This window comes from Lynx rufus, unplaced genomic scaffold (assembly GCF_022079265.1).
Source record: "Lynx rufus isolate CCGP_SWC_20201006 ecotype Redwood Valley unplaced genomic scaffold, mLynRuf1.p SCAF_3, whole genome shotgun sequence".
Lineage (NCBI taxonomy): Eukaryota > Metazoa > Chordata > Mammalia > Carnivora > Felidae > Lynx > Lynx rufus.
Window position 1 is genome coordinate 121,243,260 of NW_025814845.1, and position 25,012 is coordinate 121,268,271.

General features: G+C 41.0%; 2 long non-coding RNA genes across 6 annotated transcripts in view; one reads left to right on the forward strand and one right to left on the reverse strand.

Annotated features, from left to right (window-relative positions):
- The window catches only part of LOC124519957 (uncharacterized), a 43,429-nt gene extending 19,118 nt beyond the window's left edge, over positions 1–24,311 (reverse strand). For 3 of the 5 annotated variants that reach the window (XR_006964231.1, XR_006964230.1, XR_006964229.1), the window contains exons 1-2: positions 24,170–24,304; positions 23,122–23,222 (exon numbers count right to left, since the gene is read on the reverse strand). This is a non-coding gene — a long non-coding RNA (uncharacterized LOC124519957). Of the gene's footprint in view, positions 1–8,126; positions 8,284–23,121; positions 23,223–24,169 lie in introns of all 5 variants that reach the window. The other 2 variants (XR_006964228.1, XR_006964227.1) reach the window with 2 other exon arrangements.
- LOC124519958 (uncharacterized) lies at positions 17,950–20,535 on the forward strand. The gene is made up of 3 exons (XR_006964232.1): positions 17,950–18,009; positions 19,331–19,548; positions 20,462–20,535. It is a non-coding gene; the product is annotated as an uncharacterized LOC124519958 (long non-coding RNA).
- Positions 24,312–25,012: the final 701 nt, after the last annotated feature.

Genomic DNA, 25,012 nt, shown 5'->3' on the forward strand with positions numbered 1-25,012 from the left:
ATAAGTTGAACCACTTTAAAATTAAGAAGTTCTGGTAACAAAATACACCACTAAAGGTAGGAAAATGTGAGCCACAGAGAGGATGAAGATATTTTCAACTCAGTGACGGACAGAGGGCTCGTAACTATAATATAGTATAAACATACTATAATCCAGGAGGAAAAAGACAATCCACTAGCAAAATGGGAAAGAGACTTTTAAAAATGAAATTCACAAACCATATACCATACCATATTGAGTATAACCATAATGTTACAATGTAATGTTGAGCACTATAAGCCAGATGCAGCATGTATTGTATAATTTCATTTATATGTATTTCTATATATCATTAAAAAAAACAGCCCAAACCATAGTGTTTGGGTATGTCTGCTTAGGCGATAAAAAATATAAAGAGAAGCAAAGAAGATTCCCATAGACATTAGTAAACTGGTCCACTGACTACCTGTATTGGACCTACCCCAAACCTACTGAGAATTAATTAGTTGGATTGGGCTCAGAAATCTGCATTTTATTTTTATTTTTAAAAAATTTTTTTTAACGTTTATTTATTTTTGAGACAGAGAGAGACAAAGCATGAACGGGGGAGGGGCAGAGAGAGAGGGAGACACAGAACCGGAAGCAGGCTCCAGGCTCTGAGCCATCAGCCCAGAGCCTGACGCGGGGCTCGAACTCACGGACCGCGAGATCGTGACCTGAGCTGAAGTCGGACGCTCAACCGACTGAGCCACCCAGGCGCCCCTATTTTTATTTTTTTAAATATTTATTTATTTAATTTGAGGGGAAAGCAAAGAGAGAGAGAGAGAGAGAGAGAGAGAGAATCCCAAGCAGACTCCACACTGACAGCACATAGCCCAACACAGGACTCAAACCCATGAACTGTGAGATCATGATGTAAGCCGAAATCAAAAGTCCAACGTTTAACCAAATGAGCCACCCACGTGCCCCAGATATCTGCATTTTAAAATTCACACCCTCAGGTGACTCATCTGCTGCTTTAGGTTAGGAGAAGATGTAGGGTGGGATACCAGGCCCTGTCTCAGGGATGATTAGGCCTAGTTTGTTGGCTGAATGAATGTCCAGGAGCATTTTACGACTCTCTAGGCTAACATCAATTCCACTCTACACCTACCTCACACACATAGTTCCAGGTCCCTCGAGCTTGGAGACTCTCTTCTCCCTCTAATTAGATGCCATAAACAATGTGCTGCACTCTAGAAATTGATGACTGCCCATTCTATACAAAATAACTGCTTCCCACCAAAACCCTGCTTGCCTAAAGTATCATACGTGTTTTGAATGATAGACACAGTATCTGAAAGTTCCTGAATTACTCCTCTGCTATTAAATTCTACACTTTCCTGGGAAATCAACACAATTACTGTAATATTTCCTGTTCCACTCATAGCACTTATCTTATTTTGAAAACAACTCCCCTGGGGCACCTGGGTGGCTCAGTCAGTTAAGCATCTGACTTCGGCTCAGGTCATGATCTCACGGTTTGTGAGTTTGAGCCCTGCATCGGGCTCTGTACTGACAGCTCAGAGCCTGGAGCCTGGAGCCTGCTATGGATTCTGTGCCTCCCTCTCCCTCTCTCTCTCTGCCCCTCCCCCGCTCATGCTCTCTTTCTGTCTCTCAAAAGCAAATAAACATTAAAAACAAAAAAAAACACTCCCGAGAGAAAGACTCACAAATCCTGTTAAAACAATTATGAACTTAATGTTTGAGCTTTTCATGTAGAAAAATTGAATGTTTTACCCTTTTATGATGAAACAGAACAAACACATCACTAAAGATAATAAGAAAGTCCAACTTGGGTTGATTTTAATGGGAGTGCAGGGTTATGGCTGGGAGTGTGGAAGGAGGAGCAGAAGCAAAAGTTCATGGAGTCAAATGAAAAGATGAGTGAAAATCCCTCTAAAACCATAGGCTGTGGCTCATCACCCACAGACTCATAACTTGTTTCTTCTACTTGCTTCAGGGTGTCATCACCTAATGGCTCTGCCTTCAGTCCCACACTCTGCACGGCTGGTTCCCCAGAGTCTACAGATGCTAAGGGTAAGTGCGGCAGTCAGCTGCGAACCCGTTTGCCAGGGCTGCTGTCTTTGTAACTTTTAGGCTCTTGACTATGGTCCACATGGTTTCCATTTGCCTCTGAAAGACAAGGTGTCTTTAGGGAGAAAACGAATATGTTGCACCCTGGATCTGTGATTCTTAAAAATGAGCTATTCTGGGGCCAAAATGTCCTCATCCATATTAGTCCCAGAATGTCACTTCTACCAGAGTTTGGAGATCCAGGTAAGGTATTCTGAACTTGACTGAGTACATCAAAAAACTTAGAAGAGAAACCAAAGCTATAAACCACCAACGAGTAAGCTATGTTTACTCATCTATAACCACCACCACCCTGTTTTAGTTATATTAGAATAACACTAGCCGCTAAAACATGGAAACCTCAAATTCCAGTTGCTTAGCATAATAAAACATTTTTTTCTTTATATATAGCCCAAGGTGGGTGTTTTGCAGGCACAGACGTTCCACATGCTCCAGGGACACAGATTCCCTTTATTTGGGGGGTTCCACCATCCCCTGGGGTGCCAGAGTTCTTTGTTTCCATTTAAAGGGTAGGGAAGGCACACCTGCTTTTTTCTCACTTCAGCCTGGAAATGACGTACGTGCCTCTCTCAGGGTCACATTGCAATGGGAGTAGCCACAAGGCTCCACCTAGATTCCAGACTGTTTACAAATGGGTTCCTCGGCTGGGTGGCCACTTCCTGGTAACAACTTCACAGTATAGAGGGGAACAACTAGCCTTCCTGCCACACGCACGCTGATTTTGAGGAAAAAACACAATAGGTTTTCCCATATAATTTCCATCTCTCAGGGTGCCATCTTCAAAGGTTTGATACGACTTGAAATCTCAAATTGGGACTTTTTAGCACTTTATAAAATCTTCTGGTCATTTTTCTCACTTAGTATTTAAAGGTTTCATATGCGTGCATGTGTGGTGGGTGCAGGGTGGACATCACTTCCCAAATAGTGGAGATAAACGTCTTTAATGGCTGCCTCGGACAATCACTATCCTGCGGGCTTTCCTATTAAAATTTGGCTTTATTGGAATAGTGCATTTGAAGTGGATTTTATGTGTTCTTCTACGGTTTGTTGAGGCAAGAGGACAGGACAGCTAACCATTTGTGCTATGGTTAAAATCGGGACAGACTTTCTTTCTCCCCTTTGCAGTAATGAACACAAAATGAAAACACACCGTGTAGCTCCAAGACAAGTCTGAGCTAGGGTACGGGGAATTAAACAGCCTGATCACGTCATTCGCAGTAAGTTAAGGTGACAGTGCATCTGATCTGAGTAGTGCAGAGTCCAGTCCTATTGCATTTACACTGCTATCTCTGCCCTTCGGAATTCTGATTAACCATGCTAATTACCCATGGCCTGTGAGCGCTGGTAGCTGAGTGGTCCTGGAGCTGGATGGGTGGAAGTTCTTTTTTTTTTTTTAATGTTTATTTTATTTTATTTTATTTTATTTTATTTTATTTTATTTTTTTATTTTTGAGAGAGAGAGAGAGGCAGAACGTGAACAGGGGAGAGGCAGCGAGAGAGGGAGACGGAATTCGAAGCAGACTCCAGGCGCTGAGCTGTCAGCACAGAGCTCGATGTGGGGATCGAACCCCTGAACCATAAGATCATGACTTCAGCCAAAGGTGGGTGCTCAACTGACTGAGCCACCCAGGCACCCCTCTTTTTTTTTTTTTAATGTTTATTGATTTATTTATTTTGGAGAGAGAGAGAGAGAGAAAGCAGGGGAAGGGCAGAGAGAGAGAGAGGGAGACACAGAATCTAAAGCAGGCTCCAGGTCTCGAGCTGTTAGCGCAGAGCCTGACTCAGGGCTTGAACCTACCAACCGTGAGATCATGACCTGAGCTGAAGTTGGATGCTTAACTGACTGAGCCACCCAGGCGCCCCTTGAAAGCAAAAGCAACAATTTCCCACTACATGATGTTTTCCTACCTCCTCTTCTGCTGTCATAGCACAGTACTGGTAGGAAGAAAGGAAGAAACAACAGAAGTGTATACATTCATGACGATGACTTATTAAGTGATTTGGCCCATGTTGCCTTCTTCACTCTCCTCCAACGGTCATTTTAACTTAACTTGATGACTACTCTCTTCCTTGAGAGGTGACAGTACACCTAGGTAGAATTATTTAACTTACTCAAATAATAACTTCTTGTGTTTCTTTTCAATTTCCATGCCCAGTTTTTGGATTATCAACCGTAATTTTGCTAGAAGCCCCTAATGATGGGAGGTAAAGCATGGAATCAAGTGACCATTGATCTATTACTGATTGTCTCTTTGTAGACACATATACATTCATCAATATGCAAATAAGATGGGCTGTTCTTTTTTTTAATTTTTATTTATTTTTGACAGAGAGAGAGACACAGAGCATGAGCAGGGGAGGGGCAGAGAGAGAGGGAGACACAGAATCCTCCAAGCTGTCAGCACAGAGCCTAACGCGGGGCTCGAACTCACAGATCGCGAGATCATGACCTGAGCCAAAGTTGGACACTCTACCGACTGAGCCACGCAGGTGCCCCCATCAGATGGGCTGTCGTTAAGTGTGATTTATGATCATCATAGGAAAAATACTCTCAAATTCTTTTTTACAATTGCTTTTCAAAGATTCATTCAGTCTTTTGTTCTACCTACACTAAGGTGGTTTTTCCTTTTGCATTATTATCCATTTTTTTTCCAAGTGTTTGATTTGGTTGTGGCTTTCCCTCCTATGGTCCATTACATGCTCATCTCTCACATTCAAAGAACAAAAAAATAGCTAATAAAAATTAGAATCTCTTTTTTTTCTTACTGAAGTAAAAAAAAATGGTATATAATTGGTATAGAAGTTTCAGGTGCACAAGATTATAATTCGATATTTGTATACACTACAAAGTGATCAATGCTATATGTCTAGTTATCACGCATCACCATACAATTGAGCCCCTTCACTCATTTTGCCCACCCCAATACCCCTTCCCCTCTGGTAACCCCCAAGTATCTAAGAGTTTGTTTTTGTTTTGCTTTGTCTGTTTTGTTTTTTGGATTCCACACAGAAGTGAAATTATATGGTATTTGTCTTTCTCCATCTGACTTATTTCACTTACCATCCATGTTGTCATCAATGGCAAGATATCATTCTCTTTTATGGCTGGGTAGTATTCCATTATATGAATACCACATCTTCTTTATCCTTCAATGGATAATCAATCCATGGATACTTAGGTTGTTTCCATATCTTGGCTATTATAAATAATGCTGCAGTGGACATAGGTGTGCATATATCTTTTCAAATTCATGTTCTTCACATAAATACCTAAAAGTGGAATAGCTAGGATCATTTGGTAGTTCTATTTTTAATTTTTTGAAGAATATCCATACTGGTTTCCATAGTGGCTGCACCAGTTCACATTTCTACTAACAGTGCGCGAATGTTCCCTTTTCTCAACATCCTTGCCAACACTTAATATTTCTTGTCTTTTTGATGACAGCCATTCTAACAGGTGAGGTGATGTCTCATTGTGGTTTTGATCTGCATTTCCCCGATGATTAGTGATGTTGAGCATCTTTTCATGTACATGTTCGCCATCTGTAGGTTTTCTTTTAAAAATGTCTACTCAGGTCCTCCCCATTTTTTAATTGGTTTGTTTGGGACATTTGTTGTTATTGTTGAGTTGTGTGACTCCTTTATATATTTTGGATATTAACCTCTTATCAGATATATCATTTGCAAATATCTTCTCCCATTCAGTAGGCTGCCTTTTTGTTTGGTTGATGGTTTTCTTCACTGTGCGGAAGCTTTTAAGTTTGATGTAGTCCCATTGGTTTATTTTTGCTTTTGTTTCTCTTGCCTTTGGAATCAGAGCCAGAAAACATCACTAGGACCAGTGTCAAGGAGCTTACCATCCATGTTTTCACCTAGGAGTTTTATGGCGTTAGGTTTTGCATTCAAGTCTCTAATCCATTTTGAGTTAACTTTTGTGTCTGGCATAAGAAAGTAGTCTAGTTTCGTTTTGTTCTGTAAGGCTGGCCAGTTTTCCCAGCACCATTTATTGAAGAGACTGTCCTTACCCCACTGTATCTTCTTGGCTCCTTTGTTGTAAACTAATTGATTATATATGTGCAAGTTTATTTCTGGGCTCAACAAATAAAAATCAAGCATTATAAAACTGCATTACAACAAACGGAAATTGTTAAACAATTTAACTGTCTCTCCATTTATACTCTGCTAAGACAGACACTAGCAAAAAAAATTTTTTAATTAAAAACCTTCTCTCCAGCAGAAACAATTTCTGAAGAATGTGGTGGATTGCAGCACACTAGAAGGCAGCACTCCCCAGCAAGCCCTTTCCCTTCTTTTCTTCTTTGCACCATGCCTGTGTCCCCTCTAAGATGTGCCCAAGTTACCCTTGCAAAACAGTACACTGGCCTCTTTGATTCCTGCTGTTTCAGGAGATGTAATATGGACTAGGGAGGAAGTTTTATATACTATGACCACATCAGAGCCCAGATGTGCCAACATGTGTGAGATCTCCCTGGGATATTCCCTAACCGCAGATAACAAATTCCAAGTCCCAGAAGGAGCTCCCTGGAACTGTTTGTGTGGTATATAGCTTCTTATAAGGATGACGATGTTTAGGAGAATATTTACAAGAATCAAATAATATTTGAAGAGGACAACATGGAGATAGTTTGTCACATTAGTTCAAGTACTTGTGTCCATTTTTAACATCCTTCTTTTTCACTTATTCTTTTACTCCCACTTTTATTCTTCTGTGAAGACTTCTCCAAACCTCAAAAGACTTCTAAAAGCAGTAAGAATTCACCAGACTATTTCACAAGTCATGTTTTCACACGGGGAGATCTTAAAACATAAACAAGATGTTTTCACTTCTTTTTCCTGTCTCACTTGCAATAAAATCCCAATTCCTTACCAAAACCTATAAGGTCTTGCACAAACATGACCCTGTCTTTCCAGTCTCATTGCATGCCTCTGCCCTTTTGTTCTTTTAGTAACTTGAAAATGCTAAGCCATTTCCTACCTCAGGACCTTTGCATATAAGGTCTCTTTCTTTTTTTTTTTTTTTTTTAATTTTTTTTTTTCAACGTTTATTTATTTTTGGGACAGAGAGAGACAGAGCATGAACGGGAGAGGGGCAGAGAGAGAGGGAGACAAAGAATCGGAAACAGGCTTCAGGCTCTGAGCCATCAGCCCAGAGCCCGACGCGGGGCTTGAACTCACGGACCGCGAGATCGTGACCTGGCTGAAGTCGGAGGCTTAACCGACTGCGCCACCCAGGCGCCCCGCATATAAGGTCTCTTTGTTGGAATGTGATTATCCCAGCTCTGCTGAGCTGCATCCTTCAGGTATGAATTTAAATGTTACCTCTTCAGAGAGGTCTTCCCAGGCCACCATATTTAAAATAAGTTCTTCACAATCTTTCCCTCTTAAATTCTATCTTGGTGCCTAGTTTGCTTTCTATCTATTATTGTATTTGTTTACTTGTTATCTCTTTCCATTTCTGGAACATAAGTTCCATGAGAGCAGGGACTTGTCCATCTTGTTTGTCTGTATCTCTAGCACCTGAGACAGAGCTCAGCATAAACCAGATGCCCTATAATTGTGTGTTGAACAATGGTTTTTATGGACCTTCCATTGTGGACTTTCCCCCACAACGATAGTTTCTTATTTGTAATTTTGTCTTCCAAAAGGGAATTTATGAAGTACTTTTAAATATCAGAATGTAGTCTTCACGGAAGCAACCTTTCAAAGACTTGTTTTCCCAGTGGCCAGTCTGTAGAATTCTGTGTCGTAGCACATAAAATTGTAAGACTCTAAAAACTGCATAAATAAGTAGTGTATGGCCCTATTGCATGTGTACATGATTTTAGTTACATATACTCCTCCATCCCGGCCCCAGGTCTGCAATGGGCTGAAGGAGATACAGCTAAGCAAACCCCAAATCTGAAACATAGAGATACAGTAGTATAAACGAGAAATGGCAAACATGATTTGGGATGAGAGGGAGAGAGGAAAGAGAGCAGAATAGCTGGTACCTGTAGGGCCTAAGGCAGGGGAACCGCCTTCCACTTCTTAGGAATGTTGATGTCTTGTGGCTTTCGAGTTTTGTCAATCTTGTTTCCATAATGTCTCAGGGATACATGCCTCTGGTACTGTTTCTGGGCCATTTCCAAAGCTTATTGGTCCTAGAGGCTGGGGCCCCAGAATGAAGGTGGAGGCAGATGGGTTAGGGCATGCCTGAACAGAGGAGGCTTTGCCCACAGGTTTTCTAGTCTATCTGAGAAAGGGGCAATAGGTTGGCCCTGGGATGGAATAAGAAAGGAGTAAATGGCACCCAGACAACCTGCTCCCTACCTTTCCGGAAGAGACTCACAGCTCCCCAGTCAAGGCTCCTTCACACCCAGGCCAGCTTTTCCTGGATAGGGGTGATGAAATTATGAAATGGGGCTTAGCTAAGGCTAAGAATGAACTCTTGAGATGTTTTGGTGCAGAAAAAATGATGTTTGTTAAAGTTTATTCATTTAATTTAAGAGAGAGAGAGTATGTGAGCAGGAGAGGGGCAGAGGAAGAGAGAGAGAGAGAATCCCAAGCAGGCTCCATGCTGTCAGTGCAGAGCCCAGTGTGGGGCTTTAACTCACAAACCATGAGATCATGCCCTGAGCCGAAATCAAGAGTCAGATGCTTAACCGACTGAGCCACCCGGGCACCCCCAAAAAGGTGGTTTTATTAAAACACAGGGACAGGACCTGTGGGCAGAAAGAGCTGCACTGCGGTTGTGAGGAGTGACTGATTATATACTTTTAAGTTTGTGGAAGGAGTGGGGATAAAGATTAAGTAAGTTTCTAAGGAATTTTGAAGCAAGGCTTTCAGGACCTTGGCGGGGGGGGGGGGGCGGCTAGCTGCTGTTAAGATAAGGTCACTTTTATTCTTTAATAAAATATAAACATTAAGACATGGAGGCAGCCATGGGTTCCTGGAGGAAGGTCACGCTGTGCATGCTTCAGGTGTCAGTGAGCTGCAAGCTGAAAGCAGATTTAAGTTAAGCTACATTTCTCTTGCCTTTGTTTCCCTCATCAGAGGCATCAGGGGGACCTTCCCTCTCCGAGGCATTCTCATTAGTGCAGAAATGGGGCCAACAGAAAACAGTGTCACCTCCCCCTCAGCTACCAGGAGAAACCCTGGAATGACACCTCCCTGCACAAACAGAAACCTGGTTCTTGTCTTTCTCTTCCACACAGTCCTATGCCTGTCAGCTGAGTTGTTTCTACCCTAAGACCCCTTCCTTTTCACTCCTACCATAGGCACCCACCCATCCCCCACCCCTGTTGCCTGACAGGGACTGATGTTACCATTTTTCTCCCGGTACAGCCCTTCCAGGTTCATCCTGTCGGGAGGAGGAGACTCCTCAGGCTTTGGTGAGGCTGTCTTCATTGTCTTTTCTTAGGGCACCCTTGTTTGCCTTCCACTGTTGCCAGACGAAAGCTGCCCCTGTGGGAGAGCTGAGGACTTGGCAGGCTGCTCCCTCACCTCACCACCTAGTGCCCTCATTCCCGCCCCCTCCTCCTCTCAGTGCGCAGCCTTCCGGGCCACTGGCTGCCCAGGCACGCAACGGAGGGAACAGGGTGACTTACAACAAGCCTCACTCGCTGCAGGCTCCCCACATTCGCTCCTAGTGTGGGCGGTCAGAGCAGAGGGACCTTGTAACGATGGGATTTAGTTTGCTTTCTGGCTCATTTGTATGCTTTGCTGTGGGAAGTGCATTTCTTTTAAACTATAGAAAGACAACAATCTTACATCGACGACAGATAAATCTAGATAGCCTGATGAGCAGTTTGCCTGGGATTGATGTCCTCACCACACAAGTGACAGATATGCTGAGTGACTGCCAGCACACCCCAAAGAATCCCAGGATAGAACCCCCAGACTCAGGAATTACCAATGTCCCTTTCAGAAGTTGGGGATTTTATTTTGCTCTCTCTGACTATTTTGAATTAGGAATCAGTGTCATAAATGGTTAAATGAGTTTGCCAGAAAATATTCAAGTGTAAGGCAACCGTATCCAAGTTCCCTGCAGAGACTGGACACAAAGGAACACTGGCAGGCAAGCCTGTTATTAAGAAGGTCACAAGATGCCATCTGTTACCGTGTGCACTTTACTGTTCAAGCATAACATCAACTAGGAGGTAGCTGCAATAGATTGTGCCTGTGAACTTAAAAGACAGCACTCTATTGGGCGATTTTAGTGGGCTTGCGTGAACAAACCGTGCTGTCTGCCTATGGGGATGCACAGGGTTGTATGGGGAGGAGATTAGAAGAAAACAAAGTACTGTTTTTAGGTCTGTTCTTGGTTATGGCTCCAGTGGAATTTGGGATGATACTGGCTGGTTTTCCTAATCTTTTTCTTGCCTCGTTTTAGCCATTATAAAATATGATAGTGGCACTCTTTCTTTATCTGTAATTATGAAAGTGCCTTATTCTTTAGTCACAACTTAAAAAAAATTTTTTTTAATCCCTAGAGAAATTTAACGAATTGCACAATCAGTGTTTACTTACTCTTGCCTACATTCGTCAATTGTTAACATTTTGCCACGTTTGTTAACTGGAACTTTTTCTCTTGTTTTAAATTTTTACTTATTTATTTTGAGGGAGAGAGCATGAGTCAGGAGGGGGGGCGGGGCAGAGAGAGAGGGAGAGAGAGAGAATCCCAAGCAGGCTCGGTGCTAACAGCAGAGCCCAAGTTGGGGCTTGATCTCAGGACAGCGAGATCATGACCAGAACCAATATCAAGAGCCGAATGCTTAACCAACTGAGCCACCCAGTGCGCCCTCTGTCTCTTTATACTGATACTTGGTATACACTTCTTTGCTAAGCTTTTGAGAATAAATTACAGATATCATAACAGTATATCCTTAAATACTGCAGGCACTTAACCTGAGTAAGAATGTTCTCTTACATAACCATAATACTATTATCATATTCAAGAAACTTAATACTGATAGAATATTTTTCACCAAATATACAGACCATTACATGCCTTATTTTTTTTTTTAATTTTTTAAAATGTTTATTTACTTTTAAGAGAGAGAGACAGGGGAGCAAGCAGGGGAGGGCCAGAGAAAGAGGGAGACACAGAATCTGAAGCAGGCTTCAGGCTCTGAGCTATCACCACAGAGCCCAATGGGAGGCTTAAACCCACAAACCATGAGATCATGACCTGAGCCAAAGTCGGACGCTTAACGAGCTGAGCCACCCAGGTGTCCTCTTACACTTGCTTTCTTGATAACATGCTTTAAAAAACCAAATACCTGTAGCATCACATCAGTATTGGCACAACATTTAAGGACCTAAATGTAAAGGTAGAATTTGTTGGCTGTTACTAATATTGTTAGTTTCATCAACAAAATTGCTCAGTTTGGTACATTTCTAACATTAGGAAGGGAAACAGGGAGGTGGATACACACTAGCAGATTAGGGTAACATTAAATGTCCTTAATTAAAAGGCCAGCTGAAACTACCAATGTCAAGTTGCACTGTGGACTCACTTTGTCAACTTTGAACACACAAAGAAAAAAATTACTAGCTAACCATGCTCCAACATATGTGGGTTTGCTGATGTTCCTCTCCACAAACAGACTAAAGAAAATGAGAGACATTTCTGAAAATGTCAGAAAAATGCTCAGAAAGATGACCACGTTTGGGTAAAAGATGGACATATAAGTAGAAATCCCTCATAGACTGTCTAGCACAAATTCTAGTGCCTGTTTTTTCCCATAATCCATCAAATACCTCAAAAATACTTTCTATAAAACTTTAATATTATAGAATCATATCATTTACTAATTACTGATTATCATATAATTCTTGAAAGAAAAGGTGACATAAAACCATTCAAAGCCTCTGGCGTCCAGTGGGATTTATAAAAGTCTCACAGAGCTTTGAAAGGCTAAGGATTCATAGCTAATGGAATAATCAGAACTAACTGTGCAGCATAAACTTTTTATCCACCTGCTTTTACTGTAGCTGTGAAAAAGCAGGTTTTTCTTGAATTCACCTGAATAAATTGTTGGACTCCGTATTGGACTTTAGCTTAAGATATCTTGTTTTAGAAGTTTATCAGCATAAAATTGCACAAACAGCAATGAGCATTTGACAAAAACTATTCCTCTCCCTTGACTCATTCCTAATGAAGAGACCCCATCATATTATGCCAAGCAAGTCCCCCTTTCTCTTTTAAATCAATTTTTATTTATTTTTAATCAAATTAAAATGTTCTCTTATTTTTTAAATCAAAATACACCAGAGAATGCAACATGACTAGTCATTAGGGAAATGTAAATTAAAACCAGTGAGACAGCACCTCACATCCATGAGAATGGTTATCATCACAAAGACGGACAATAACAAATGTTGGAGAGGATGTGGAAAAACCAGAATCTTCATTCATTGCTAATGGGGATGTAGAATAGTACTGCCGCTGTGGAAAACACTTTGACAGGTTTTTTAAAGTTAAACATACTTATCGTAGGAGCTAACAATTCCACCTATAGGCATGTATCCAAGAGAAATGAATACATATATCTACACAAAGACTTGGACATGAATGTTCACTGCAGCATTCTCCATAATAGGCAGAATTGGAAATAAGCCTTATGTCTATCATGGTGAATGGACAACAAAATTTGGTATATTCATACAATGGAATACTGCTCATCAATAAGAAGGAACAAAGTACCAAACAGCTGCAATGTGGATGAACCTCAAAAATATTACATTAAGTAAAAGGAGGCAGAGAGACAAAACCACCTGGCAGATGATTCTGATTTCTGCGCGATGTCCAATAAAGGCAAATCTATAGGGAAAGTAGGTTAGTGGTTTTCTGGGGCTGAGGGCAGGAAAGAAGATTAGCCAAAAATGGGCATGAGAGATCTTACTGGGAAAATGAAAATGCTCTAATACTATATTATGGTATTTTGATGGTTGTATAACTCAGTACATTTACTTGGAATCACTGAACTATATACTTAAAGTGGGTCAATTTTATGATATATAAGTTATATATCTCAATAAAATGGTTAAGAAATATACCAGGGCTGTTTCAGACCTTGAGAAAAATGTATACCCTTACAATTTCTGCATAGCCTTGGTTCCCTCTGATTCTAAAAGTATAAGCTGTATATTATAGAATGTTCCAGGTATGAAGATGTTTATCCCAACTTCTGGTTTCTGGTTCTGCTTGTAAGGAGCTTGGAAGATGCCTCTCCATTCTAGCAACAGGTAAAAAGCTGGACAAAATTTAAAATTAACAACTCCTCTTGGATTCATAAGAAAGGTGAGGACACAGGGAAAACTGCTGACCCCAAGATTAGAGAGACAGAAAAGGGAATATAGGTAGTGACAGCTTACCAAAGCAGAGACTCACAAACAGAAACCACCATAGGAACCAGTAACGGGGTCTGAATATCCGAACTATACTTGATGAATCGCTGGAGCTGGGAGTTAAAAAACTCCAGGAGGACCCAGGCATAGGAAAGCACCTACCGTATTGTGAGACTTACCTTCAGGAATTTGGCCAGGCTATCACAGTAAATATCAGAGAACAATTCCCTTGTGCTTCCAGCAGGCAGAGGGGGAAGTACCATTTTGAAGTACTCCAGAGTCTATGTTCTTAACAAGGTCTGCCCTTAGGAGAAACTACTTTGCCAAAGCCTAATCTGCTCGGGTATCATTATGGTAGCCTAACTGAACTGGGGGAAAAGAAAAACCAAACTCTAGCTTACCTTAGCCTTCCATGAGGGAAAAGAGAAATACTCAACTCCAGCCCACTCTAGCCATCCTATTCTACCTAACACGGAAGGAGGAAAACCCTAGAAACACTGTGAAGTTCACTGTCCAGAGGGATAGTTTCACTGAAAGACTGAGACCTAATCATAGGACTGTAGAATGCTTCCTCTCCCCCATACCCCATCACCTCATTATTAAGGGCCTATTTACAGCAATTCTTTTCCTTGGAACATCATGTCCAGCTATCAAGAAATATATGTAAGCCAATTTGACAATAACTTATATTCATAAAAAAGAAAGAAAGAAATAGTTACAAGGCATACTAAAAGGCACAAACATAATTTGAAGAGATAGAGTAAGCATCAGAACCAGACATGGCAGGATTTGGTATTATCAGACCAGGGATTTAAGGCAACTATGATTAATATTCTAAGGGCTCTAATGGATAAAGTAGACAGCATAAAAGAACAGACAGGCAATGTAAGCAGAGAGATGCAAATCCTAAGAAAGAACCAAAAAAAGAAATGCCAGAGATCAAAAACACTGAGGAACTAATGAAAAATGAAGAATGCTTTTAATGGATTTATAAGTAGACTGGTCACAGCTGAGGAAAGAATCTCTGAGCTTAAGGTTATCTCAGTAAAAACACCTAAACTTGAAAAGCAATGAGAACAAAGACTAAAAAATAGGACAGAATAGCCAAGGACTGGAACAACTACAAAAAGTATAACATATGTTTTGGGAATACTGGAAGGAGAAGAAGGAGAGAAAGGAATAGAAGAAATGTATGAACAATAACAACTGAGAATTTCCACAGGTTAATGTCAGACACCAAACCATAGATCCAGGAATCTCAGGGAACATCAAGCAGGATAAATGTAAAACAAACAAAATACTTAAACCTAGGCATATCATTTTCAAACAACAGAAAATAAAAGATAAAGAAAAAAATCCTGAACAAAGCCAGAGGGAAAAACACCTTACCTATAGAGAAACAAGAATTGTATCCAGCTCCTTAGAAACTATGGAAACGAGAAGAGAGTAGCATGAAATATTTAGTGTTGAGGAAAAAAAAAAAAAAACCCACCAACCTAGAATTCTGTACCCTGTGAAATTATCCTTCAAAAGTGAAGGAGAAATGAACACTTTGTCAGACAAAGTGAGGGAATTTGTTGCCAATAGATCTGCCCTGCAAGAAATGTTAAAAGTTCTATACAGAGAAGGAAAAGAATAGGTCAGAAACTCATATCTACATAGACAAGAAAAGCATTGAAGAAGGTATAGGTAAACATAAAATCAAAACTTTTATTTTTCTAATTTTTAACCTAACAACAGTTTATTCAAAATAATAATAGTAACAATGTATTCAATTATGTAGGCTTATGTATGTCTTCCAATAAAGGAAGCTAGAGAAAAGAAAATGTTATGAAGAAAATCATAAGGGAGAGAAAAAACATTTTATAACACTACATTGTAAAAAATCCATGTGTAGGTGGGCCTTTGCAGTCCTAACACATGCTGTTAAAGGGTCAACTGTATATGTACTTATTTATGCTTAAATACAAGAGAAATGAATGACAACAATGCCATAAGGGAGGGGAGAGAGGAATTAGGAATATTTTGTTATTATACGGCACTTGCACTACTTGTATAACATGTGGTATAATGTGACTTGAAATGTACTTGGAGTAGTTGTAACTACTCCAAACCCTAGGGCAACTATTTAAAAAGTAAAAAGAGAGGCAGAGAGGGAGGGAGGGAGGGAGGGAGGGAGGGAGAGAGAGAGAGAGAGAAATATAATTAAAATGTTAAGAAAGGAGAGAAAATGAAATCATATAAAATGCTCAACTGAAACCACAAAAGGCAGAGAAAGAGTAGAAGGCAAATTTAGGAACAAGGAACAAGGGCAACAAATAGAAAACAGTAACAAATACGGTAGATGTTAATCCAGCTATATCAATAATCCCCCAGGTGCCTTGACACTACCCAACTTCAATACTTACAAGAAAGTCAGAGTAATTAACACAATGCGGTATTGGTGAAAGAAGAGACATATAGATCAGTGGAACAGAATACAGAACCCAGAAATAGACCCACATAAATACAGGCAACCTATCTTTGACAGAGGAACAAAGGCAGTGCAATGGAGAAAAGACAGTCTTTTCAACAAATTTTGTCGGAACAACTGAACATCTGCATGCAAAAAAAAAAAAAATCTAGACATACACTTTACACCCTTACAAAATTTTCTCAAGATGGATCATAGACCTAAATGTAAAATGCAGAAGTGTAAAACTCCGAGAATATAGCATAGGAAAAAACCTAGATGACCTTGGTATGGCAATGACTTTTTAGATATGACATCAAAAACATGCTCCATAAAAGAAATAATAGATTAGATGAGCTTTATTAAAATTAAATTTTTCTGCTCTGCAAAAGACAAGAGAATGAGAAGCCACAGATTGGGAGAAAATATTTGCAAAGATACTTTTTATAAGGAGTTGTTATTCTAAATATACAAAGAACTCTTAAAACTCAACAACAAGAAACAAACAAACAAAAAAACTGACTAAAAAATGAGCCAAAGACTTTAACAAACACTTCACTTGGAAGATATAAATATGGCAAATAATCATATGAAAAGATGCCCCACATCATATGTCATCAGGGAAATGCAAATTAGAAAACAACAATGAAATATCATTACACACATATGAAAATGGCCAAAATCTGGAACACTGACACTATCAAATGCTAGCTGGTAAAGATGAGGAGCAAACAGGCACTCTCATGCATTGCTGGTGGGAATGCAAAATGGTGCAGTCACTCTGAAAACCACTTTGATGGTTTCTTAGGAAACTAAACATGCTCTTACCATATGATCTAGCAATTGTGGTCCTTGGGATTTATCCAAAAAAGTTGAAGACTTATGTCCACACAAATACTTACTTACACATAGATATTTATAGCAGCTTTATAATTGTCAAAATTGGGAAGCAAGGAAGACGTTCTTTAGTAAGTCAATGGATAAATGAACTGTGGCGCATCTAGACAATGTGATACTATTCAGCACTAAAAAGAAATGAGCTGTCATGGAAAGACATAGAGGAAGCTTAAGTGCATATTACAAAGTGAAAGAAGCCAATCTGAAAAGGCTACATACTATAGGATTCCAACTACCTGACATTATGGAAAAGGCAAAACCATGGATACAGTAAAAAGATCAGAGGCTGCCAGGGGCTGGGAAGGAAGAGGAATGAATAAGCAGAACACAAAGGAATTTTAGGGCAGTGAATATACTCTGTATGAAACTATAATTATAGACACATGTCATTATACATTTGTCCAAACCTATAGAATCTACAACACCAAGAGTGAACTGTAATGTGAACTGTGATTAGGATGTTACAATGTAGGTTCACTGACTGTAATAAATGCACCACTCTGGCAGGGGGATGTTGATAATGAGAGCTATGCATGGGGTGGGGGGGAGGCAGGAGTATATGAGTATATGGGGACTCTATGTTCTCTCAATTTTGCTGTGAATCTAAAACTGCTCTAAAAAATAAAATCTTTTTTAAAAAAGAGCAGCATTTGAAAGGTTAACTATTTTTAGATGGGAAAGGGGACATAGATAATTATTTTTTACTGGATTAAAATTTAAGAAAATTAATAAAGACTGAACACAGTCTCTACTTTAGGCTTACTTCAGGACAACCTCATAGAGAAAGCCAAAGTACATGTAAAACTGAATAATTTTGATAACATTTTAAAAATCATAGATGTATAATTTCAATGTCCCCTTAGCTATTATCAGTCTGGTTTTCTTTTTAAAATAAAATTGAAATGTGTACCACAAAAAAATTACCTCCACCCTCAAAAGCTCCAGAATATTTACTAAAAATTAACTTTTAGTCACAGTGTCATTTTACCTGACTCTTAATTTTTCCACTGGTTAAATTCTAAAGGGAAGTAAGTAATGTGTGTACAATTCATTTGCATGGTACAAATGGGAATGTAAGAGATTTTACTCTAACCCTGGGTTTAATCCTGGTTTTCCCTCTTCATTTGGATGCAAGACTATTACCTCATATGACCAGTTCTTTCAAAAATTCACATGATGTCAAGCACAGTGTGGTAAGTCCAATATTTCTCAATGACCTTGACATGGAGAGCGCTTAAACAATCGTACCCTGCATATTTCATAAAAAACTATTTATTGTTTAAAATTACTTACTCATCAAACATGTATTTATGAACGCTTATTATGTGTGTAGCTTTCTTTTAGCTGATGGGGATACAGTGATAAACAGCCAAGGTTATAAATTGTGAACTGATGATGTTGTGTCTCTTCTTTACAGTTACCAGCGTTCCTCTTTCCCATGTAAGGCAATAACTATATAGATTATATTGACAGTTTAAAAACAAAAACAGCTTTTCTCTGATTGTAACCTTTCAAATAATACAGAGAAATAGAGACAGAAGTAAAAATTATCTGAAATCCTTTCCCTCCCCCCAGCGATAATTGCCATTAACATTTTAGTGAACTTCCTCAGGAATGTCTCTCTACATTTATGCATATGTAAAGATACACACACACACACACACACACACACACACACACACACACACAGAATGCCTTGATGGGATCCACTGTCCTCTGCAATCTGCTTTAATCACTGAATATTTTCATGGACATTTCTTTCAGTATTAGCAATATTTATCATTTCAATGGATACATAATGTTCCATTGACTGGATATATCGCAATGTAAAAATATCCTGTATTGCTAGGCATTTAGGTGTTTCAAATTGGCAACTATTGTAAATAATGCAGTGATGAGTAAATTTAAATGTAAAATTTTGCAATTGTACAATTATCTCCTCAGGGTACTTTCTCATAAGTAGAATTCTTGGATCAGGAGTTGTTATGCTTATTTTAAATCTTGATATATGGCCAAATTGCCTTCCAGAAAATTGGCCTCATGCACCAGCGGTCCTCAAGAGTGCTTGTTTTCCTATATTTTCTCTAACACTGGCTTTAAAAAATAATTTTAGTATTTCCCAATTGGATAGATGAAGATATTTTACTTTCCTTTTAATTTTAATTTCCTTGATTATTAGTGAGTTTGAGCATCCTCTGCTTATTACTTATTCATAGCTTTTTTGTGCTGATAGTCAATTTTCATAATTCAAGGTAGTTATGTTTTCTAAAGTCCCTTCTAACAGTGAAGTGGTCATTATGGAACTGTTGCTCCTAGGAGAAATGTAGGGCCAGGTTCCTGTGAGCCTCTGGTCACAACATTTCATCAACTGTAAATTTGTATTTATGTATGTTTCTGTTTAAAGCTACCTTATTTCATACGTATTGTTGATTCACTGACATTGAACTAATAGCCAACAGCTCTATAAATCACGCCTGGATGAAGTTTACCTAACAAATGTATCTTTTCCATAAGGCACATCAAAGTCCTCTTGCACGTAGGAACGTTACACAGCACGTCAGCATGACACTGGAGGCCATTTCAAAAAGTGATACCACTCACAAAATGCATAAAAATGCAGAAAACGTGGCACTAAACAGGCCACAAAAAGGACACTCGTGTAAAGTACGAGAGCTGAAAAAAGAAGGCAAAGTGACCTCTGGTTTGACCTCGACTGGAAACGTGCACATCAGGTGACTCAACTTGTTAACTCTGTGCATGTCCTTGAATGCTTCAAAAGTGCTGCACGTATTGGCTTTGGGGTTACAAATAAATTTTAACGAGTAGGAAAATTGGAAACTACGGAATCCATGAATAATGATGACTGACTGTATTCATTTCCTTTGCCCACTTTTCTATTAGGGTGTTTAGCTTCTTCTCATTGATTTGTATAAGCTATCTCCATATTGAGATAGTACTCTTTTGCCTATCCTACTTTATACATTTCTCCCCCAATTTTGTCTTTCGATTTCACTGTTGGTGTCTGTTACGACAGTGGGTTTGGATAGCAGTATCAAACTGCCTCCTGAATGAAGAAGCACAACACTGGAAAAAGAATTTTATTAAATTTCTATTGTTGTGAAAGCGGTTGGCATTTATTTTTATATTTTTCACAGGCACACCAAATTCTGTGTGGTGATTTTTCTCCAGCACCTCCAAATTATGAAAAATCTGTTAAGTCCTGTCCTAAACTACCACTTTACATCGTGTTCTGCCTTGATTTGAAGGATGGTCTTCATCTGATATTTTCACCCCTTCCAGCGTCTGAGGTCATTCAAGGCCTTTTGCATTTCTGCTTCTTTCCTCCTGTCATGCACCCTGTTATTTTGTTGTACCTCTCCTAACAGTAAGGATGGCAGGATGCAGAAATAAAAGGAGGGGGAAATCCCAGAGAAACATTTCCCAGCAGCACCTCTGAAAAAGACTATACATGTGAGAAGGTTGTGGTGGTAACAGATGTTGGGTGGGACTGGGAAACTAGTATGTATGCGAGTGTTTGAAGTTATTGATTAAAAGTGATTTTGGAATACTAGTAAATTTCATTTACTCATATTACGATAGACTCTACCACAAGCACTTACACACTGCCTGTCTCTTTTACACTAGGTATGAGAATTAAAAAGCCAGCATCTAAGAATCTGATGAGCTACAATCGACTAAAGAAAGACTTTCTGAAGCATGTAAGAATCTTTTTACTTGTCACCCAACAGTGGATCCCTGGAGTAGTGTCAGTGAGTGTGCAGTGTGGCAGTGAGGGTGGTGGTGTGTGTGTGTTCAGAGTTGGTATGAAGGGGATCCCAAATTTACAATCAAGTGACAAATAGAAAAGTACACTATCCTGATGAACATTCTTTCTTTCTTTTTTCAAAACTTTTTTAACGTTTATTCATTCTTGAGAGACAGAGCATGAGTGGGGGAGGGGCAGAGAGAGAGGGAGACACAGAATCTGAAGCAGGTTCCAGGCTCTGAGCTGTCAGCGACGAGCCCAAGTTGGATGCTTAACTGACTGAGCCACCCAGGTGCCCCAGTTGAGCATTCTTTCTTAAAGCATCCTGGACATTGTGTATAGATCTCTCCGGTTGTTGTGGAAACAAGCCTCAAAGAGGCTTAGGTGGATTGGAAATTTCTCTGGTACTGCCTAAATTTTCATCAGTGATATCAGTGATTTGCTGGATTCTGCCTCTTGCAAAAAAAAAAAAAAAAGGCAGTAGGTTCTCAGATTGTCCTTCCTTTCTGGAGACCTACCCTGAGTGCCCAGAGTCCTGGCCCACTCTCCTCATAAGCTTGTTCCACCACCCAATATCTACTATCTCTGCTCCCCCTGACGTGGCTCTCCAGAGCAGGGCCTCTGTCTTTGCCGATCAGACTTTCTCCAAATCAAGTCATTTTCTTAAAGTTTATTTCTTTATTTTGAGAGAGAGGGAGAAGGAGAGAGAGGGCAGAGAGACAGAATCCCAAGTAGACTCCTCACCATCAGTGCAGAGCCCAACACGGGGCTTGAACTCACAAACTGTGAGATCATGGCCTGAGCTGAAGTCAAGAGTCAGACACTTAACTGACTGAGCCACCCAGATTCCCCTCAAAATCCAGTAATTTTTAACAGGATGTTAAAATGGAATTCTTTTTTTGTCTTAAAAGTTCTGGCAGAGATTCCTAAAGAATGAGTTGAAAAAAAGAATAAAAACTAGTTTCTACAAGTACTCCACTGACTTCACCTCAATATAAAAGTTACAACTAATTAGTTTTGCTATCCCATTACTTTTGTTTATTAAGATTTATCTTTAAATTAACTTGAAAAAGGGGTTAAGCATCTGACTTCGGCTCAGGTCATGATCTCATGGTTCGTGGGTTTGAGCCCTGCATCGGGGGCTCTGTGATGACAGCTCTGAGTCTGGAGCTTGCTTTGGATTCTGTGTCTCCCTCTCTCTCTGCACCTCCCCCACTCAAGCTCTGTCTCTCTCTGTCTCTCAAAAATAAATAAATGTCAAAAAATAAAATAAAATAAATTGACTTGAAAAAAATCCCAGCCTCACCCTAAGTAATTGTATTTATGACACCACAGATTTGGTATTCCTAGTTGTATGTATTAGACAAAAACCCTATTAAAATAAGAAATGTTATTCAGGTACCACCTAACATTATCACAAAAACCACCAGTTACATGTACATATCATTTTGGAACATGCTAGTCTATGAGCACTAACTAGCTAATCTCACAAAATTAGCTAATGGTGCCTGGCTAGACAACCCACCTGGGTTCCCCGGTACCATTCAATGATGGCCTTCCAAAAATTGTTCACTTTCCTTGATTTTTCTGCTTTAGGCTTTGATACCTTTCCTAGGGAACATTGTAAGCACGACAGGGCAGGGCTGTGGTAGGCTGTGGAGGGAGTTCTTTGGGGGCATTTGAAGCTGGGCAGTGGACTAAAAGATGTATTGTACGGGTGGCCGGGGACCTCCCTTCACTGTAGGGTTGCTGCATCCTTCTAGGAAGGGTAGATGATTTCCTGAAAGTGTATTTGCTGCTAGCCGGGCCTCCTGGGGTTTGCTTGGGAGAATCATTAACCATTGCTAAATAAATCAGTCCCTCTTGCTGCGTGGAGTTGTACTGGTTCCAAGCGATTCCACTGCCAGTAGCTGCAGCTGCTCTTGGGAACAGTTGCCTTTCTCTTTGAGATACTTCCCCGGCCCCCACCCCTAAAGTGATTTTACTATACTCACAGTGGCCTCTTTTAAGTCAACAATTCCTGACAAATTAGTGGCATTACATCCTACTCTTGATTTTGCGTACAACAGGCTAAAAGTACTCCCCGTCCCGAACCTCCCTGCTCCCACAAAGAATATGGGGTACTTGTTTGGGAAACTTGGGGCTTGAAGTTCTGACCAAAAATAACAAATAAACCATGACCTTTTATTTATTAGACAAGGCAAAATCTTAAAATTTTTTAGAGGTGCTATATTTTGGGGGAGAACAAGCAATGAGGGGTAAAATGTACAAATTCCTGCATCAGCAAAAAGTAGGGATTGAACGAAATCCTCAGCAACACGTATGGACTGGATGAAATTTTCAACCATCATTAACAATATTCTCAGTTTTTAAAGAATCTGCTTGGCGTTGAATGCCTTGGTAACCATCTTCTTAATACTGCTTTTCCTGGGCCCTATCTTCAAGGAACTCACGTTGTAAAATTGTCAAGTAGAGAAACTCACAACCAGGAATGTCCACACTAAAGGAACCCTACGGGAGGCAGGGGAAACAATCTTACCACTCACGGATGATTAAGTAAGGGGCGGGAGAGAAGCAGCGATGGTTTGTGATGCCAGGGTTCTTACATGTTTTCTCTCTCCTGTGTTTGGACTGGCCTTCCTAACAGAGACACGATACATGTAATAGGTTAACGGAGATGGAAGAAAATGCAGGAACAATCCCGACTCCTGCTCAAGAATGAGGTCTTGGCAACTTCACTCCCAGTTCCGTGCAGAAAGTAACCTCAGTGGAAGGGCAAGGGCTAACAACCAGGCCATTTTTCTCCAGCTTCAGGAACCGTGTAATTCGGCCAGCAAGGTTGGCTCGTCTGAAGACTCAGCAAGTGATCAGTACTCCGTTTATAGCCTGTGAGCTGAGTCGGAAAACCCAGTCCCAGAGCTGGAGGCCTGCAGCTTCGTTTAGTTAAAGACTTTGAGGTAAGAGTGGGCCCGGTAAGATCTAGACCTTAACCGACTGGCTTTTTCAGACACTTCCCTGGGCTTCAAACACCCTCCATCCCTCGATTTTTTTTCCCTCTTAAATTGGAAGCGGGAACAAAAGTTATCGGTATAATCATTACATAAAATCATTTTTTTAAGAGTAAATACCTGGAGCCACCCTTCTCTGCAAGAACCACAGAAATGGTGCTGTGGCCCCCACAGCTGCAGGCTCCAGCATCAACGGGCCGGTCCCCTCTATCTGGAGCCCCGGGCGGGGGGAGGGCCGCAGGGGCGTGAGAAAGGCTTTTTTGTATTCAGAGCAATAGCCCAGAAGAGCCACAGCCTTCCACGGCCAGGCTTTCCTCCGCAGCGGGCGCCGCGGGGAAGCAAACGCGCCCGGGCCGTGGGACACGCGGCGGTGATTCCGGGGACGCCGGCTGGGAGCTGGGGGCGGGGAATGCCGCGGCTTTTCCAGCCCCTGCTCTCCCGGGAGGAGCCTCGCGGCCTCCACGCCCCGCCCACGCCCCGCCCCTCTGTCCGCCGCGGACTTCCTCTCCGCCTCCCCCTGCTCCCCCTCCCCCCACGCTCCTTCCCCCACGCTCCTCCCTCCCGCAGCTCCGCACGTACCGTCCGCCTCCCGCTCTCCCCGGCGCCGCGCGCTGGAGGCGGGGCCCAGGCGCGGCTGCCGTGGCGGCGGCGCGAAGTCCCTGAGCGCGGGAAGGAGCCAGACGCGGTCCAGGGCCGCAAAGCGTCTCAACGGCTCGTGTTCTTTGAGGGCAAGCGGAACAGTGTGGTTAGGAAAGTAGCTACTTCCTACCCCTTGCTGCCCACCTCCCGCCCCGCCCTCTGCCCCCTTCTCCATTTACTTCCTTTTACCCAGACCGTCCTTCACATGATTGCTGTTGAATAGAAAAGGTAATTCATTAAAAGTCGCACCACCACCCCTACCACCCCCCCCACTTCCCCCCCCCCCCCCCGCCCGCCTCAACTCCTAGTGGTTATTTTTGTTCTTTAACCCGGGTTAGGCTAAATACATTCCCGGGAAGCCATCTGGTCTGGTTCCCGGGATCCCTTCGTATGGTTTCCATTAAGCTCGCCAAACCGTGCATTGAAAATGTAGCCTTGGAGCCACTCAGGAACCTCCAGGATTTTTGCTTTTGCCAACCTCGTTTAGAGAATCTCAGGCAGAGGGAGGTAAAGGCCTCTGTTTAAGTTCTGAGTCAGGTACCCAATGTTCTGGCCTATGTTGTAATTAATATGCTTGACTACTCCCAAGAAAATACAACTCTCCATGTCAATTGGCATCATTCCTAACTTCCTTCATTCATTCAGTATTTGTTTACCAGATTTAAGGCATTGCTTATTAGAGTTCTGTTTTAATTCTAAAACTCTATGTTAACGGCTTTACAGATGAGGTTACAAAATAACCTGGCCACAGAAATTCAGTTCGAACGGCAGCATTTGTGCGGT